Here is a 16305-nt window from a genome sequence, read left to right on the forward strand (position 1 = left end):
ATTATTGGTCCCTAAAAACATCCATAACAGACATTGTCTTTAAGTAGTATTGGTACCTTTCACCTTCTTACACAGCTTGTGTGCAATGAAAACTCTCTTTTCTCCTTGATCTAAATTCCTCCCTTTCCAGGTTTGAATCATGTCCTCTTCCATGCCATGAGATTCATGAGTCATGTCCTTTTCTGTTCCATGCTGTGTACCCTGACTTAGGATCTGCAACCTTTGAAACTGCAACTGGAGGAAAAATTCTACTCAACTTGCAACTAAATTCTACCCAATCATAGGTTATTTGTAAGTCTATAATCTATCAACTGTCTGGGGGGAAGAGAATGCCAGAAAGCTCAACCCCCCGGCATGGCCTTCCTTGTAATCTGCTGCATCCTTGGGTAATCAACATTGCATTCTGTCATGTATGGAGAGGCAGGATGCGAATGCAGATGGAAGTTAATTAAAGTGGAGTTTAAACACAAACCAAAAAACAAACAATGTTTCGTACATTAATTAATAAATGCAGGAAGTGCATAGTAAGGGCTTATGCTAACACTACTGCTAACAACATGAAAAAAGAACGGTAAACAAAACTCAGAACATCAAACCAAACAGATCAGAACTGAATAGCAAACTCAACATTACAGGAAACCATACAGGTCAAACAGATAAGAACTGAACAGTAAACAGAGAGCAAGCAAACCAAACAGGTCAGACAGACCAGATGTAGGAAACAACCCTGACTTCTGTTGGCTTCTGTTACGATGCTTTTATATTTATAGATGCTTTGTTTTGCGCCTGCTTTATTTGATTTGCTGTTCAGTTCCGGTCTAAGCATTTACCATATTTATAGGCTGTGCAGGTTTGTACCTCATGTTTTTTTTAAATTATGTTTAACAGTGTGGATAAGATAGGGGGGATGTGCTTGAATCTTCTGGTTCTAGTAAGGACTTTAGCTGCTGCATTCTGGACTAACTGAAGCTTGCCTATGTACCTACTGTAGTTAAACAGCAAGACAGTAAGGCGTTACAATAGTCCAACCTAGAGGTGATAAAAGCATGAACTAGTTTTTCTGCATCATTTAGCGACAATATATTTCTTATCTTGGCAATATTTCTGAGGTGAAAGAATGCTATCCTGTTAATATTATCTACATGTGCTTCAAATGAAAGACTGGAATCTATAATCACACCGAGGTCTTTCACTGTTGCACTTGATGGAACAGAAAGGCCATTTAAAGTTACAGTGTGATCAGAAAGCTTACTTTTAGCTGCTTGTGGTACTATGACTAGAACTTCTGTCTTATCAGGAATAAGCATTACATTAGCATAACAATGAAAACTTATACCATGCTTATAATTTATGTTGCATGTAAAGGGAAAAAAGCAGTGGGCCTAAATCTGAACCCTGCGGAACACCAAACTCCACTTGAGAACAGGAAGAATGGTCACCATTTAAATCTACAAACTAATAACGATCAGTCGAATAGGATCTGGGCCACAAGAGGGCCTGTCCCCTAATTCCTACTACATTTTCTAATCTGTGAAGGAGAATATTATGATCAATAGTGTCAAAAGCTGCACTGAGGTCGAGTAACACAAGTATAGTGACGCAACCCTGATCAGAGGCCAATAGGAGGTCATTTACTACTTTAACAAGTGCTGTCTCTGTGCTGTGATTAAGCCTAAATCCTGACTGATCATGTACAGCAAAGAAAAGAATTGTACAGGTGGAAATAGAGTACAGTTAGACTCTACTTAACGGTTTACCTAGTTTGTGCATGTGGTAGTAAATTAAAAGAAATGAGATAGATTACATCCACGTGCTAGAATGAATGGATGGGTCAGGTGCCCCTGGGCTTCAAATGCAAAATATTCCTCAAACATACCATACCAACACAACCAAGGAAATATCAATGATAAAAAAAATAACCACAAAGAAACACAAAATGACCACAAGACAACACAAAACAATGCAAAAAAAAAGGAAAAGAAGGCACCCTGTCCTCTATAATGTAAAGGGAACGCGTGAGTGAGATATCCTTTGGGTACTGATTGACAAGGACATGTTAAGTGGCTTGGGAGAGGGTGTCTTATGTCAAAAGACTCTCTAATAAGTCATGGAAATGCACAGTATTGTGTATACAAAATAATAATAATAATAATAATAATAATAATAATAATAATAAGGTTGCAATTAAAAAATAAGGATTTTCATTCCTTATGAAATGAAGACAATCTTCATTGTCTGACCATCAAGTTTGATGATTTGGAGAGGCTCTTTTTTGGACTTGAGGGCCAGGTTTGGATCAACAGTGCCATCCATTCTAGGCTTGTAATTTGGGACTGAAAAAAAAATCATATTTCATATAAAAAAAGGCAATACATCACTCTGTATAGTAAGTAGCACTGTTGATGTTTTTGGTCCACAGCAAAGAAGATGTGTTCAAACTTTTCTTGTACAGTTTCAGCTTCAGGAGTGACCAAGCCTGAGTTATCTGCATAAGTGATTGAGGACATACATACTTGATTAAGTAGAAGACTTGAGTCTTGAGGCATTAAACACTTTCCTACGTACTGTATGGGATTCTCAATTTATACACCTTTGTCCAGGTTGTTAAGAGGGTTGGAATTAGAATGTGTTCTTGTTTCAACCCATGCTTGGCGCTGAAAGCTTCACTAATCTTTTCTAACTGATACTTTGCCAGGTACTTTGTGGAGGTTGGATGTCAAACGGGACAAGACCTCAAGAATATTATAGGGCTATTGTCTCTATCAGCAAAAGTAATGATAACCAGAGGTACAAATATACTTTGTTTTCAAACCTTTTTTAAACAACAGTGCTTTAATGCAAATGCATGTTTTTTGGTCTGTGTTTGAAGGAACAAGAGTTCAAAAGCGAAGCACTGTAAATAACCTTAAAATAGTCTGGGATCAGGCTGTCTGTCATGTCTTACATTTGGGTGGAATTGAAATAGTGAAAATAATTCAATGATATTAAAATGCATCATTGTTGTTTTTAGAGGCTGTTTAGTATCTGTCTTCAAAAAGTAGTACAGGGTAAGCATAAAGAATTTCCTTTTTAGGAACAATCACATCTTTAAACTATTCTAAATAGAAACATGCAAACTAAGCTTCTACAGTTGGCACTACAGTTGGGCTTTCCATACTTTCCATATATATATATATATGTGTGTGTGTGTGTGTGTGTGTGTGTGTGTGTGTGTGTGTGTGTGCTCGCCTGCCTTCACATGCATACAGTATGAAGGCTTTCCACAAGGTATATATATATATATATATATAAATATATATAAAGATATATATACGTAGATATATAGATATAGCTATAGATATATAGATATATAGATAGATATACAGTAAATATATATATAGATACAGATAAATTGGTAATGCAGCAGTTAAGTGTAGTAAATGTAATGTAGTAGTGGTAAAGATGAAGCACATTGAAAAATATGATTACACCACAATAGGGCAAGTTATATGGAAAATATTTACATTAAACAAATTATTTTTGAAGTCATAATATTAAGTGACCGTATGAACATATGTACTGTACAAACAATGTGCCTTCTGCAAAGTATTAAGCCATTAATTTATGAGTAGTTTTTGTCCAATATCTCCTAGAACCTAAGAAACTATTTTTATTTAAAAAAAACTTATTTATATATATGCAACATTATAATGTTCAAAAGAAAGTTTCTTTTTGCAACCACTAGCAGACACATTTTAAAATACGAGAGTGAGTAAAAAATTATCGCCGCTCCGGTATAAACCTTTGTTGGCCACACAATCTCTTTCTCTCAATGCTACTGTCTCCCAAGTCACTGCTGTGCAGATACAGTAGCCCTGTGTAGCTCTTTAAAGTAACATGTCTTTGAACTGTAACACATTCCTGCCTCTTAGTAGCATTGCTGACAGGGAGAAGTTAGTCATGGTAAAGGTAAATGAACAAAATAAATGTGCTTCCAACACAAATACTATGAGTGAATTAAAATAAAAAGACAAATTAAAGTCAAGTGCATCCATCTATTTATTTATTTATTTATTTATTTTTTTTGCTTAGTGGTGTTCCACTGTTTGGTTCCATGACACTTTTGTTTGACCATGTTCTGATGATATAATATAAATAAATATTTTCAAATAATACATTCCCGGTTATCTTTTCTAAATCTTATTTGGCTTAGGCTATGTTAAATATCTTTGGGTGTCAGCTGCCAATGACATAAATAATTACCCTTAGCAAGGGAAAGGCATTGTAAGTTTAGAAGTAGTAAATAACATTAATTTTGATACTTTGACGGATACTTTGTGAAGGCTAGAGGTCAAACGGGACAAGATCTCAAGGATATTATACTGTCTCTATTAGCAAAAGTAACAATAACCAAAAAAGTATTTTTTGGTCTGTGTTTAAAGGAACAAAAGCACAGCAGCACTGTAAATAACCTGAACATAATCTTGGCTCAGACTGTCATCTCTGTCATGTCCTAAGTTTTGGTGGAATTGAAATCATGAAAAAAGCTAAAATGATATCAAAATGCATCACTGCTGTTGATCAAGGATGTCCAGGATCTAGGATCTTAAAAAGTAGTACCGAGAATTTTATTATTAGGAACAATTACATTTTAAACGATTCTAGATACAAACATTACTTCCATGGCATGGTTTAGAACAATTCATCTTTTAAATGTACCATACCGGGTAGAAATCTTGCATTTCTCCATGTTTTGATTCCAAAGAACCTGATTTCTTGTATATTTATGTAGCCCCCCAAATGAGCAAACTTTTCCTTAACATTATTAAAGCAGTGTGACAGGAAAAAAAGACGTTTTGGACTCTCCTGACGTTTCACTATTTAAAATTGCCCCTCAAGTCCTTGCGGTTGAGACTAGTGCAGTTAATTTTTTACGCATAGGGACCCCAGAGAGAGTCGTTATCAATTTAAACAAATTTGTAAGGACATGAAATCACCTCTATAGGGCATTTTCACACAAGCAATACGAGCAATATGGATGTGTTATCGACATACAGTAAAAGTGTTTCAACAGTTTGGGGTCACTTTCTAATTGTTGACAACTAAATTAATTTCTCACCTGCAACAGAGGTAAGTTTTGGTCTTGCTTTTGTGAGATGGTCGTCATGAGAGCCAGTTCCATCATTATGCCTAATTCCATATATGCTATTTTATAGTTTTAAAATATCTAGTATTGTTCTAAGTTGTGGAAAATAAATCACTAAACAAAAACAAAGAAATTTGCAAGCGATTTCAAACTTTTGAGCAGTAGTGAAGAGTGGAAACTGTTATAGCTGCAAAGGGTGGGCCAACGTCATATTACACTATGGACGAGCGAATACATTTGACAATATTGTAAAAAAAAAAAATTGTAGGTAGTAAATACTACCCTTTAAAATAGTCTACCATTTACCTATTATGTTAGTCGGCAAGTTTAATTAAATAATAATGAGTAAAATTCACCCACCATACCTAATTGTTTAGAGTAATAACTGCAACCTACATACATACCCCAAACCATTGTCTCTGTTATCAGCACGAACTATTCGGGGCACACCAGTGCATTTGTGTGGAAGAACTTGACTGGCCTGCACTGAGTCCTGACTTCAACCTGATAGAAGACCTTTGAGATTAGCCAGAGTGGAGACTGTGAGTCAAGCCTTCTCATCCAACATCAGTGTCTGACCTCACAAATGCACTTCTGGAAAAATAGTCCCATAACATTCCATAAACACACTCCTAAATCTTGTGGAAAGCCTTCCCAGAAGAGTTGAAGCTGTTATACTGTATCTGCAAAGGGTGGGCCAACATTATATTAAATTAAGATTGATACTATTGCATCTATTGTGATATTGTGCAATATTGCACATGCAGCAATTATGTTGCAAACCTTTTGAGGACAATGGCACACCTCCCCATGAAGAACATAGAATCTTCTCTTACATTGTTCTATTCCCCTTTTTTTGATACCCCTTGTTAACTTTTTGGCCCTTTGTGAGAGGAGGAAAAAGCTTATTTACAGTATGACACTGTCATATAACAGTAATATGCAAAATGAATTAATGCTTTAGAGTACATGTTGTAACCAAGTTCGCCTTGGAAAAAGGTTTATCAGCCATCGCTTTTGGGGATATCCTTTGTCACCAAGCAGGTGGCATCCAGGGTGAGCATGATTATTTTCAAACAACATTTATAGTCAGCTCTTATTTAGGACTCTTGAATTATACATCGACCAGCACCATTTGTTCCTTAAATGGATTATCATTCTGTCTGCAACCATAACCACTTGGGTATTGATGCTACTGTATGATAATGTTTTATGTCTTTTTATTTAGTGCCCTGGGTGATTATTGTAACATGTGTGCCATCAATGATGCCTACCACTATGGGGAAACCAAATGCAGTTCATAAGAGCAGTTTGTTTCTTATTTATTTCATGCTGCACGGTGGGGAAATGTCTCAATCTTTGCATGATCTGTAACATTAGTAAGAGTAACCAAAGTTTGATTTATTATTGTCTATATTGTCGGCTGTAACAAACACAATCGTTGTCACAAAGGTGCAGCACTCATTGTTGCCAAAGAATGTTTTTGTATATTTTTGCTTGAACACTATTTTCTTGCTACTTGCAACCAGTTTGGATACCTTAAGATCTCTCCTATATTTTGGTGACGAGAGGAGTGATTTCCCACTCTAAGATGGTTAAGAAATAGCCTTTACTTCTACTCCTAATAGTAGAATCATAAATATGTCACTCTGAGAATATTAGGCCATATAGGAGTGATTTGCTACTCTAAGACACTTAGTAAATACAGGCCCTAGATCTCAACATTATTGAAGCAGTTTAAAGAGGAACAAATGGCAGCCAACATCCAAAGAAAAGCTTTGGAATGTCCTTCAAGGAGTCTGGAGAACTATACCTAAAGATGAAATTACAAAATCATATGAAAATTTTAGAAAGCTAACAGTGGTCATATCAAATATTGACTTTAAAGGTCAATGGACTTATGCAAACTCTCTTTGTTTGCACATGTTGCAATAACTTACTGTACGTACAGTATTTATCAAATTTTCCTAGAAGGATATAAAAAACTGAGGGGTGCCTTAAGACTTTTGCACAGTATTGTAGGTTGCAAAATTAGCTATATTATTGTACCCACTGTAACATATGTTTTTGTGTAAAGTATATTTTAATATCTTTGTCCCTACAGCTGGTCCAGTTCGATGGGTCTAAGCACTGGTCCAGTGTCTGGGTGTGAAAAGTGCACAGGGTGAGCTGGCCAAACAAGGAAGCCGGAAATGTCCCTTGTGTAAATAGTTAATCATGAAGATGACAGTACATACAGACAGTTGGGCCTTTCATGCTGATGTTAGTTTAACAAACAAGAAAAAGAATTACGCTGTAAATTGTTTTGTGGTACTTTAGTGACACTAAACATGATGTGTAAAAAGAAAGAAGTTATGTATATACAGTATACAGTATACAGTATGTGGTTAAATTGTAAAAAAAAAATCAAGGGGGCTGGTGTGGTCACCAGTATTTATTTATTTTTACCTAATCATACAGAATGATGATAAAATATGTCAATTTTTTAAGAACAGTGTTATCAGGAGGGTTATAAGAGTGGAATAAAAATCCACATTAACATCATCAATTAAATAATTAAATTTAATAGTAATGTACTCTTTAGAGAGAGAGAGCACACCAGTCTCTCTCTCTCTCTCTCTCTCTCTATCTCTCTCTCTATCTCTCTCTCTCTCTCACACACACACACAAATCATTAAATCACTATAATGGCATTTAAAAATCTATTTTGACCTCTATTTTGTACCCAAGCATTAAGGTAAAGTAAGGGTCTAATGAAAAAACAAAACATCTCCTTTAAATTGAGAATGAAATTACACAAATTGGGCAAAGAACGCGTCTGTTATAAAAATTAAAGCTGTCAGTCATTAAAAAAAACGGAGCGCGAATATCCAACGTCCAACTTTAAACCAACTTCACCATTCCTAAACTTGCACCGTAAACTTGCATGAGCTTGTGAGCAATATTGCAATGTTTAAATATTTTAAAGAATATATTCCCAGTTATCTAAATCTTATTTGCCCCTTGGCTTAGGCGATGGTAAATATCTTTGGGTGTCAGCTGACTATGATATCTAAATAATTGCCATTAGCAAGGAAAGGCAAATTGAGTTCAGGATTAGTAAATAATAACTTGAATTAATTTCACGTGATGTGATATTCTGCACTAACAGCCAGTAAGGACTATAAATGTTGGCTCAGCAACCTTAGGCAAACAGACAGCATGGCTTAGGGTAATATAGTCATCACACCCATAAGCTAGCTGACAGTGACAAAGGTAAAGAAGTTTGACAGCATATAGTAGAAAGAAGTGAGAAGGTAAAATTTATTTTACTTTATTTTTAATTTTTTTACTCGCTTCTTAGCCCTGGCTAAAAACATAGACTGTAGGCTTACACTCTCTCTCACGCACAGACTGCCAGTTTATCACAGTGCACACAAGACCACACGCACTCACACATGTTGTGGGCAATTTGGAAATTTTCACAACCAACTAAAAGTTTGTGACTCAATATGCAATATGACACTGACATTTTTTTAATTTATTTTTTGCCACTAGCTTGGCCCCTAGCATCACTGAGAAAGAAGAGACATATACAGGGACATAATTACATGACTCTCCAGCCCAATGAAAAATGAAGCCAGTTCCTTTATTAGGTTCACTATTGAACCGGCTGTAAATCGGCACTAGGACCAGACATGAACTTGCACCTGGTTCACTTTGTTAAAAAAGGGGTAACAGACCCAAAGACAGGATTTAAACCCTTTAAACCATGGTGGTGCAAAGCCACAACTACATAAAGGGCTTACATTCCCTGTATTTTTGTTTCCAGATCAATGGAAAAAATCTATTAAATGCATTACAAAGCAATGTGACAATGTTCTGGGCATTAGTGTTTTAATGCATAAGGTGATACAAAAATATTAGAATATATTGTATTAACATACTGTACTGTATCTTGACCTTGGATTTACCTTAAAAGTAATCAGTCAATATTTTCCCTTTCCAGAAAAATATGAAAACAACATTTTAAATTATTTTTTATTCTTTAAAAGAAGAAACTGTACTTTTACTCATTACATTTTAAATAGAGACTCATTACTTTTCAGAAGATGATCACATACAGTACAAGTCCATTGATTTTCGAATCTAAACAAGTGTTTATACTGTCACATGACTGCAGTAACAAAACAAATCCACCAGTTCAAGCCATGAAGATTTACAGAAATGACTGTCAGGTCATTATAAAAGCAGAGGTTGGTTAGCAAACCAAAGTGATTCTCTGGTGCATAGTTTTCTATGCAACAGATCCCACCTATTTGGTCTCTGGGCTTCAAGAGTGTCAAATGGAGGAAATTAAGGTAAGATTAGAAGCAATCTAGCTACCAGCTAACACAGTAAGCAAAAGGGAAATCGTACAGGTTTGCCTTGTGTTTCATACTAATAACAATATCATTTTTTATAACAAGCCTAAAATTATACTATATAACTATATTATTTCTTAAACAATATTGCTTTATGTATGTTTGCAGTATATGTTCATAATGTATGAATTTATGAAAAATCCAAATTAAACTTCTTGCATTATAGGGGGTACCACCTATCTAGCTAAGCTACCAAAGTAATGAAACTTTGATTGTGTGTAAAATACTTTAAAATACTGTTTAAGTCAGCTATATATACAGAAACATTCATTTCTGTCTGTGGATTTTATGTACCTTTGCACTTAAAGTACATTTTAGAGCATGCACTGTACTTAGTACTTGAACTTGCAGCGTAGAAAATTTCTGGGCAAGAACTTGTACTTTTACATGATTATTGAGTTTGTGTCTGTCTGGCTCCTCTGGTAAAATCATATTTATAAAATTAATTTAAACTAAAACTTTGTATTGGACTTTGCTAAAGGTATTTTCACAGTGATAAAAATTTTTTCAAAAAAGCCATACAAAAATTATTCAGGTGTCCTTTTTCAGAAATTTTTCTAACTTTTTAAAGCAAATTTTAAACATCAAAACTTTAATAAGGAAATAAAGTGACCTTTGTTCGCTTATAGGTTATTATAGATCACATTCATCTGATGATAATCATTACAGAGAAAAGGCAAAAGGAAACAACAGTGAAGTAAGGTGTAGTACTGTAAGAAAAGTGTAAGAAGGCTCCATAACAGACTTTTATTCATCTGGAAAGAGACTGGATATCTCTTCAAAAGGAATGGTATGTATGTATCTTGTCAGACGATCTGGTCATTGGTGTATTTTACTGTATATTTTTGTAGTATACTTCAAAACCAATCACAGTGTGGAGATAGTAAGCATTACCACAGTAAAGCAGCATAATGCAAAAAGAAATTAAAAAGCTAGAATGTGGTATATTTTTATAAGTTAATCTGAGGTGCTTCTCTTTTTCTACAGCTTTACATAGTTATAGTTACAGCCTTCCTGTCAGTTAAGTCTAGCCAAAGTTTAAAGTTTATTAGTCATAGGTACGAAAAGTCAAGGACAATTGTACTATGCAATGCTTGTTGTGAGGCTCAGCTACTTTACAGCTGTACAATAAACAAGATACAAGGGAGGACGATTGTTTAAAAATACTACTGTATATACTGTGATATGCATGTACTATATATATATAGTATATTGTATTTGTATCATAGTGAATTTATGAATTTAAAGTGACAGTTAATATATGATTGACGTTTATACTTTCAGCTTAAATTCAAGAGGTTTAGCAAAAAATATTGACTGCTTTGTGTTTTGGAATTACAGCCATTTTTTCTCTATTCTCACCGGCTCAAAAGTAATTGGACAACTGACCGATAAGCAGTTTAAAATGAGTTTGGCTTGTTGCAAGTGTTAAATGGCATTTGGTAACTGTTCAAGGGTATTTTCAATATGTATTCCAAATTAAGTTGCTGATGCAAGTGAAGGAGGTCATCATTGGGCTATAAAAAAAAATCACAACAATCAGAAACTTCAGGAGTGGACAAAGAAAGAATGCAGAACATGTACGCCCAGTCATCCAGAGATCATGAGTTTCCATTCTGGGAAATCTTACAGCCACCCATAGCTAGGAGCCTAGAGAGAAGATTGGCTGTACGCTCTTGTGGGAGAATTGTGGTATAATAGCACTCCCACATACAGTAAATCATAGAAACACTAGTCTATAGTGACATTCAGAGAAAACAAGTGTTACCCTGTACACTTCCTGGTTGGTAGCTCTGAATAAAGGTCAAGTGCCCTAAAATAAGAAGGGAGAGAATTGTAAATGAGCTAACTACAGTATAATAACTACAGTATAATAAGTATTAAAGTACAAAGTACAGATGCACACCCCTGGTAACACTCATAATGGCAGATTAGACTTTGCTATTAAAAAAAAGAAAGATAGCAAAGAAAAAAAGAAAGAAAAAAGACAACTTTAAAAAAACTTTGCAATTCAGCTAAAAACAAGAAAAAAAGATGTGCACAGAGCTATATACTGTATAGATGTGCACAGAGCTCAGATTCTGTCAAATTTTGCAAAACTCATAGGCTGGTGCTTCACAGTACAGAGGGACCAAAACATACTGCAACAGCAACCTAAGGCAAATAAGAGACATGAGTCTTCTTAAAGACATGAGTTAGTCACAAGACCTCAACCCAATTAAACTATTGTTTCATGCAAGCTGCAACTGAAGACAGTTATTGACTTCAACAATTGCTTGGTGCACTTGGTGATTTCCCTGGGCTCCAGACTTCAGACAGTCCTTGCAAAGCGTTCACCGCAAAGTATTAAATATAGCCCTAATATTAATGAATATGTTAATTTGTCTAATTATTTCTTAGCCCGTGAAAAATGGTAGGACTGTTTAAAATATGTCTGTAATGGTAAACAGGTAATTTAATAGTTTTAAACCAGGCATTAACCAACCAGTCTAGCACCAACAGCAATATAGTGGTCAACATCACTAGGATTTTCCCCATTCAGTTATTTGATGTGAACATTATCCAAAACTGTGTCTTCTATTCCTTGTGCTGATGCCACATGGTTGGTGAATAGTTCAGAGACCAAAAAAGGAACTATGTTTTCAGGTTTCCCCAGGAACCAGTTAATAATTTTTCAAACTGTTATACAAAAGTTATACAAATATCCCCAAAATATTTGAAAGTTTATCTAAACTTCCAACCGCATGTGTATAGAGTGTCTCTGGCACTTGATTATGTTTGCTGTACCGTGGAAAGACCTTAGAGGCTAGCTGACAGTGGAGGCACCTTACAGAGCACTCCCTGTGTTTGCTCTACTGAGGCAGCACCTTAAAGGGCACATCATTTTGTTAACCGTGGGAGCACATTAGAGGTCTTTTATCATTTCTGTACTCATTTTAGAGGCCATAAACGGAACTATGTTTTCAGGTTTTCCCAAGAACCAGTGGAGAATTTTTCAAACTAATCTTAGAATCTGCATTTGTTTGGAAGGAAACCATCACCACCCACTTTCTCAGATCTGCACAGAGCTCTTCACACTTCCTATTGTACTGGCTGTTGGCCAATCCAGTAAGTGTTGTCAGATAAAAACCTTTTTATGTTGATACAGAAAAGCTACCAGTTGAAGTCAATTATCATCACTTAAAAGTAATTTGATAGGCAAATTAATAAATGGTCTTGACTTTCTGCACCACTGAATTATTAATTCAATTTATAATCTATTTTTATACCCTGTATATGTAAAAGTACTTTAGTCCTTGTGTTTAAAATTCTTGGGAATTTCTTCTATTAAAGTTGTATGATATAAAATCATTCTCCTCCAGACAAAGAGTAGTTATACAAACACCCAAATAATATTTTAAAGGCCATTATTATAATAAATGTCAGGTTAATGACGAGTAAACTGTATCTAAACTCCGACCGCATGCGTTTAGAGTGTCTTTGGCATTTTATCATATTTGCTGTACTGTGGAAAGATTACACATCATTTTGTTAATTGTGGGACCACCTGAGAGGTATTTTATAATTTCTTTACTCATGGTGGGGCAGCATTTTTTTTGTTACTTTTGAGCAGGCGGTCTACAAGTCCTGTACAAGACAAGTCAAAAGTCAGATGGAGATCCACAGCATTCAGCATTATGCAATATATATATGAGAGAGAGAGAAAGAGAGAGATTAAATATTCTTATTATATTACATATATTACAACAGCTCAAGTAGGTATGGCCAAAGTAATTTAATTTAATGAATAATTTCTCATGGTGTAAAGTAGATTGTCTTTTATTTTACTACCATTATATACACAGAGGTGAAGGACTTGGAACAGAGGTGAAGGACTTGGAACAGAGGTGAAGGACTTGGTGGTTGTTCCTCTCCTGCATCAGCAACTGCAGTTTATTTTTCAACCACTAAGGGGACAATGAGTTCTGTTCAGAATTATAGACCAATATAAAACAAATTAGGGTGAAATTAAAACAATGTAATAAAATGACAAAATTATAAAACAATAGTAGGTGCTATACAGTAAAAATGGTATATTATATCATACAACACAAGTGTAAAAGTGGATTTAATGGATCATTCACCCATTTCATGCCTGTCTTACTTCCTTTCACTCAATCATGCATGACAATGAATTTTTTTTTTTTTTTTTTCCTGGACATGGCTGCTGTGTGATAAAGGGAGAAGTCACATTAAATAAGTTGTTAATGTGACTATTTGACTAGGTTACTGAAGGCTACATTTACCTTAAGCTAAAGAAATCATTGTAACATACTGTATAGAAATTGTTTAGTTCCTCTCGCAACCTTAGAATAAGAGAACTGAGTATTAAGTCATTTTTTCCCACAATACACTTTTAAGCAGGCGGTCTATAGTATATACAAGACCAGTCAAAAGTCAGATGGAGATCCACAGCATGCAGTGTTTAAAAAAATATTTTATTACAAGGTGTGTGCAAACTACTGACTGGTTGATACTTTTAAGCCTGTGAAACCTGTAGTTGGTTTCAAGGGTTGAATTGGCATTTGTTGTTTATGGGAACTCTCAATAAGCAATATACAGTACTGTAAATAATGTGCAGATACAGACCAGAAGGCCAGCATCAGGTTTAAAAATTATAACTTGACTTTATTAGAAATAGGAAGGGCTTCAAGACATAGGACATTACACTGTTACACTGTTTCTCAGGAACATGTGCATTTTTTTCTATTAATATCAATAGAAAGAGAAGCTGTTGAGGGAACACTGCCTGGCCAAAAAAAAAAAAAAAAAAAAAACTCACCATTTTAGATGGGTCAAATTATTGTGCTGCAAGCAAAGAAAACATCTAAGGAGATTTAAAATAACTGGAACTGAGTTGAAAGCAGCTCAACACATTATAAAAACGTAGAAGCGTAAGAAGAAAATGGATTCATGATCTCCATGGTTAAAAAAATCAACAATAAAAACAAGATATATGTTAATAGTGAAAATAAGAGACAGGAACTTGCAGGATTGGGACTAAACAGCTGTGTAATCATAACTAAACCACTTGTCAGTCAGGTTCATCAGAAAAAAAAGTTTGCTAGGGAGCATACATTGTAGAGGTTTAACTTTGGAGCAATGAAAAAAGGTAATGTGGTCTGATGAGGTCAAATCGATAGGCGCATCAGGGTAAGGAGGGAAGTGCATAAAACTATGCACCGGTCATGCCTAGTGGCCTCCGTACAAGCCGTTCCAACCTCTACCAATATATTCACAATCTCTCCTCTGAACATGTCCAAATCACCTCAATCTGGCCTCCCTGACTTTATCTTCAAAACATCTAACATGGGTTGTCTCTCTGATGAACTCATTCTTGATCCTATCCATCTTTGTCATTTCCAAAGAGAACCTCAACTTCATCTCTGCTACCTCTAGCTCTGCCTCCTGTCTTTTCTTCAGTGCCACTGTCTCTAAGCCGTAGAGCATCACTGGTCTCACCACTGTCCTGTGCCCCTTACTTTCATGAGCTCATACTTTTTTATTGCACAACACACCTGTCACTTTTCTCCACCCATTCCAATCTGCCTGTACCCGCCTCTTCACCTCTTTTCCACACTCTTCGTTGCTCTGGACTGTTGACCCTACAGTAAGTACTTAAAGTCCTGCACCTTCTTTACCTCTGCTCTCTGTATCCTCACCGTTCCTCTTGGGTTCCTCTCATTCACACACATGAATTCCGTTATGCTGCGGCTAATCTTCATTCCTCTGCTTTCCAGAGCCTACCTTCACCTCTTCAAATTTTCCTCCACCTGTTCCCCGCTCTCGCTACAAAGCACAATGTCATCTGCAAACATCATAGTCCATGGAGACACCTGTCTAATCTCATTTGTCATCCTGTCCATCACCAGAGCAAAAAAAAAAAACTCTTGTGTCTGACCTACAGCACATCTCACCACTGTCTTACAGCTCTCATGTCCTGCACCACACTAACATACTTCTCTGCCACTCCAGACTTTCTCATACAACATCATAGCTCCTTTCTTGGCACCCTGTCGTACGTTTTCTCTTAATATACAAAGACACACTGCAACTCCTTATTACCTTCTCTGTACTTTTTCAGCAGCATCCTCAAAGCAAATACTGCATCTGATGTACTCTTTCTAGGAATAAAACCATATTGCTGCTCACAAATGCTCACTTCTGCCCTTAACCTAGCTTCCACTACTCTTTCCCAAAGATTCATCGTATGGCTTATTAGCTTTATGCCTCTGTAATTTGCATCTCCCTTGTTCTCAAAAATCGGCACCAATACACTTCTCCTCTATTTCTCTGGGATCCTCTCACTCTTCAAGATCTTGTTAAACAAACTAGTTCGAAACTCTACTGTCACCCCTTCTAAGCACTTCCATACCTCCACAGGTATGTCATCAGGACCAATAGCCTTTCCACTCTTCATCCTCTTCAACGCCCTTCTCACCTCACTCTTACTATTATTTGCTACTTCTAGCTCCACAAGAGTCACCTCTTCTACTCTTTGTTCTCTTTCGTTTTCCTCATTCATCAACTCCTTAAAGTACTCCTTCCATCTTCCCATCACCCTCCTGGCATCTGTCAGTACATTTCCATCTTTATCTTTAATCACTCTAACCTGCTGCACATCCTTCCCATCTCTATCTCTCTGCCTCGACAACCTGTACAGATCCATCTCTCCCTCCCTACTATCCAATCTAGCATAGAAGTCCTCATATGCTCTTTGTTTGGCCTTTGCCACCT

The sequence above is a fragment of the Clarias gariepinus genome, chromosome 26 (genome assembly GCF_024256425.1).
Source record: "Clarias gariepinus isolate MV-2021 ecotype Netherlands chromosome 26, CGAR_prim_01v2, whole genome shotgun sequence".
Lineage (NCBI taxonomy): Eukaryota > Metazoa > Chordata > Actinopteri > Siluriformes > Clariidae > Clarias > Clarias gariepinus.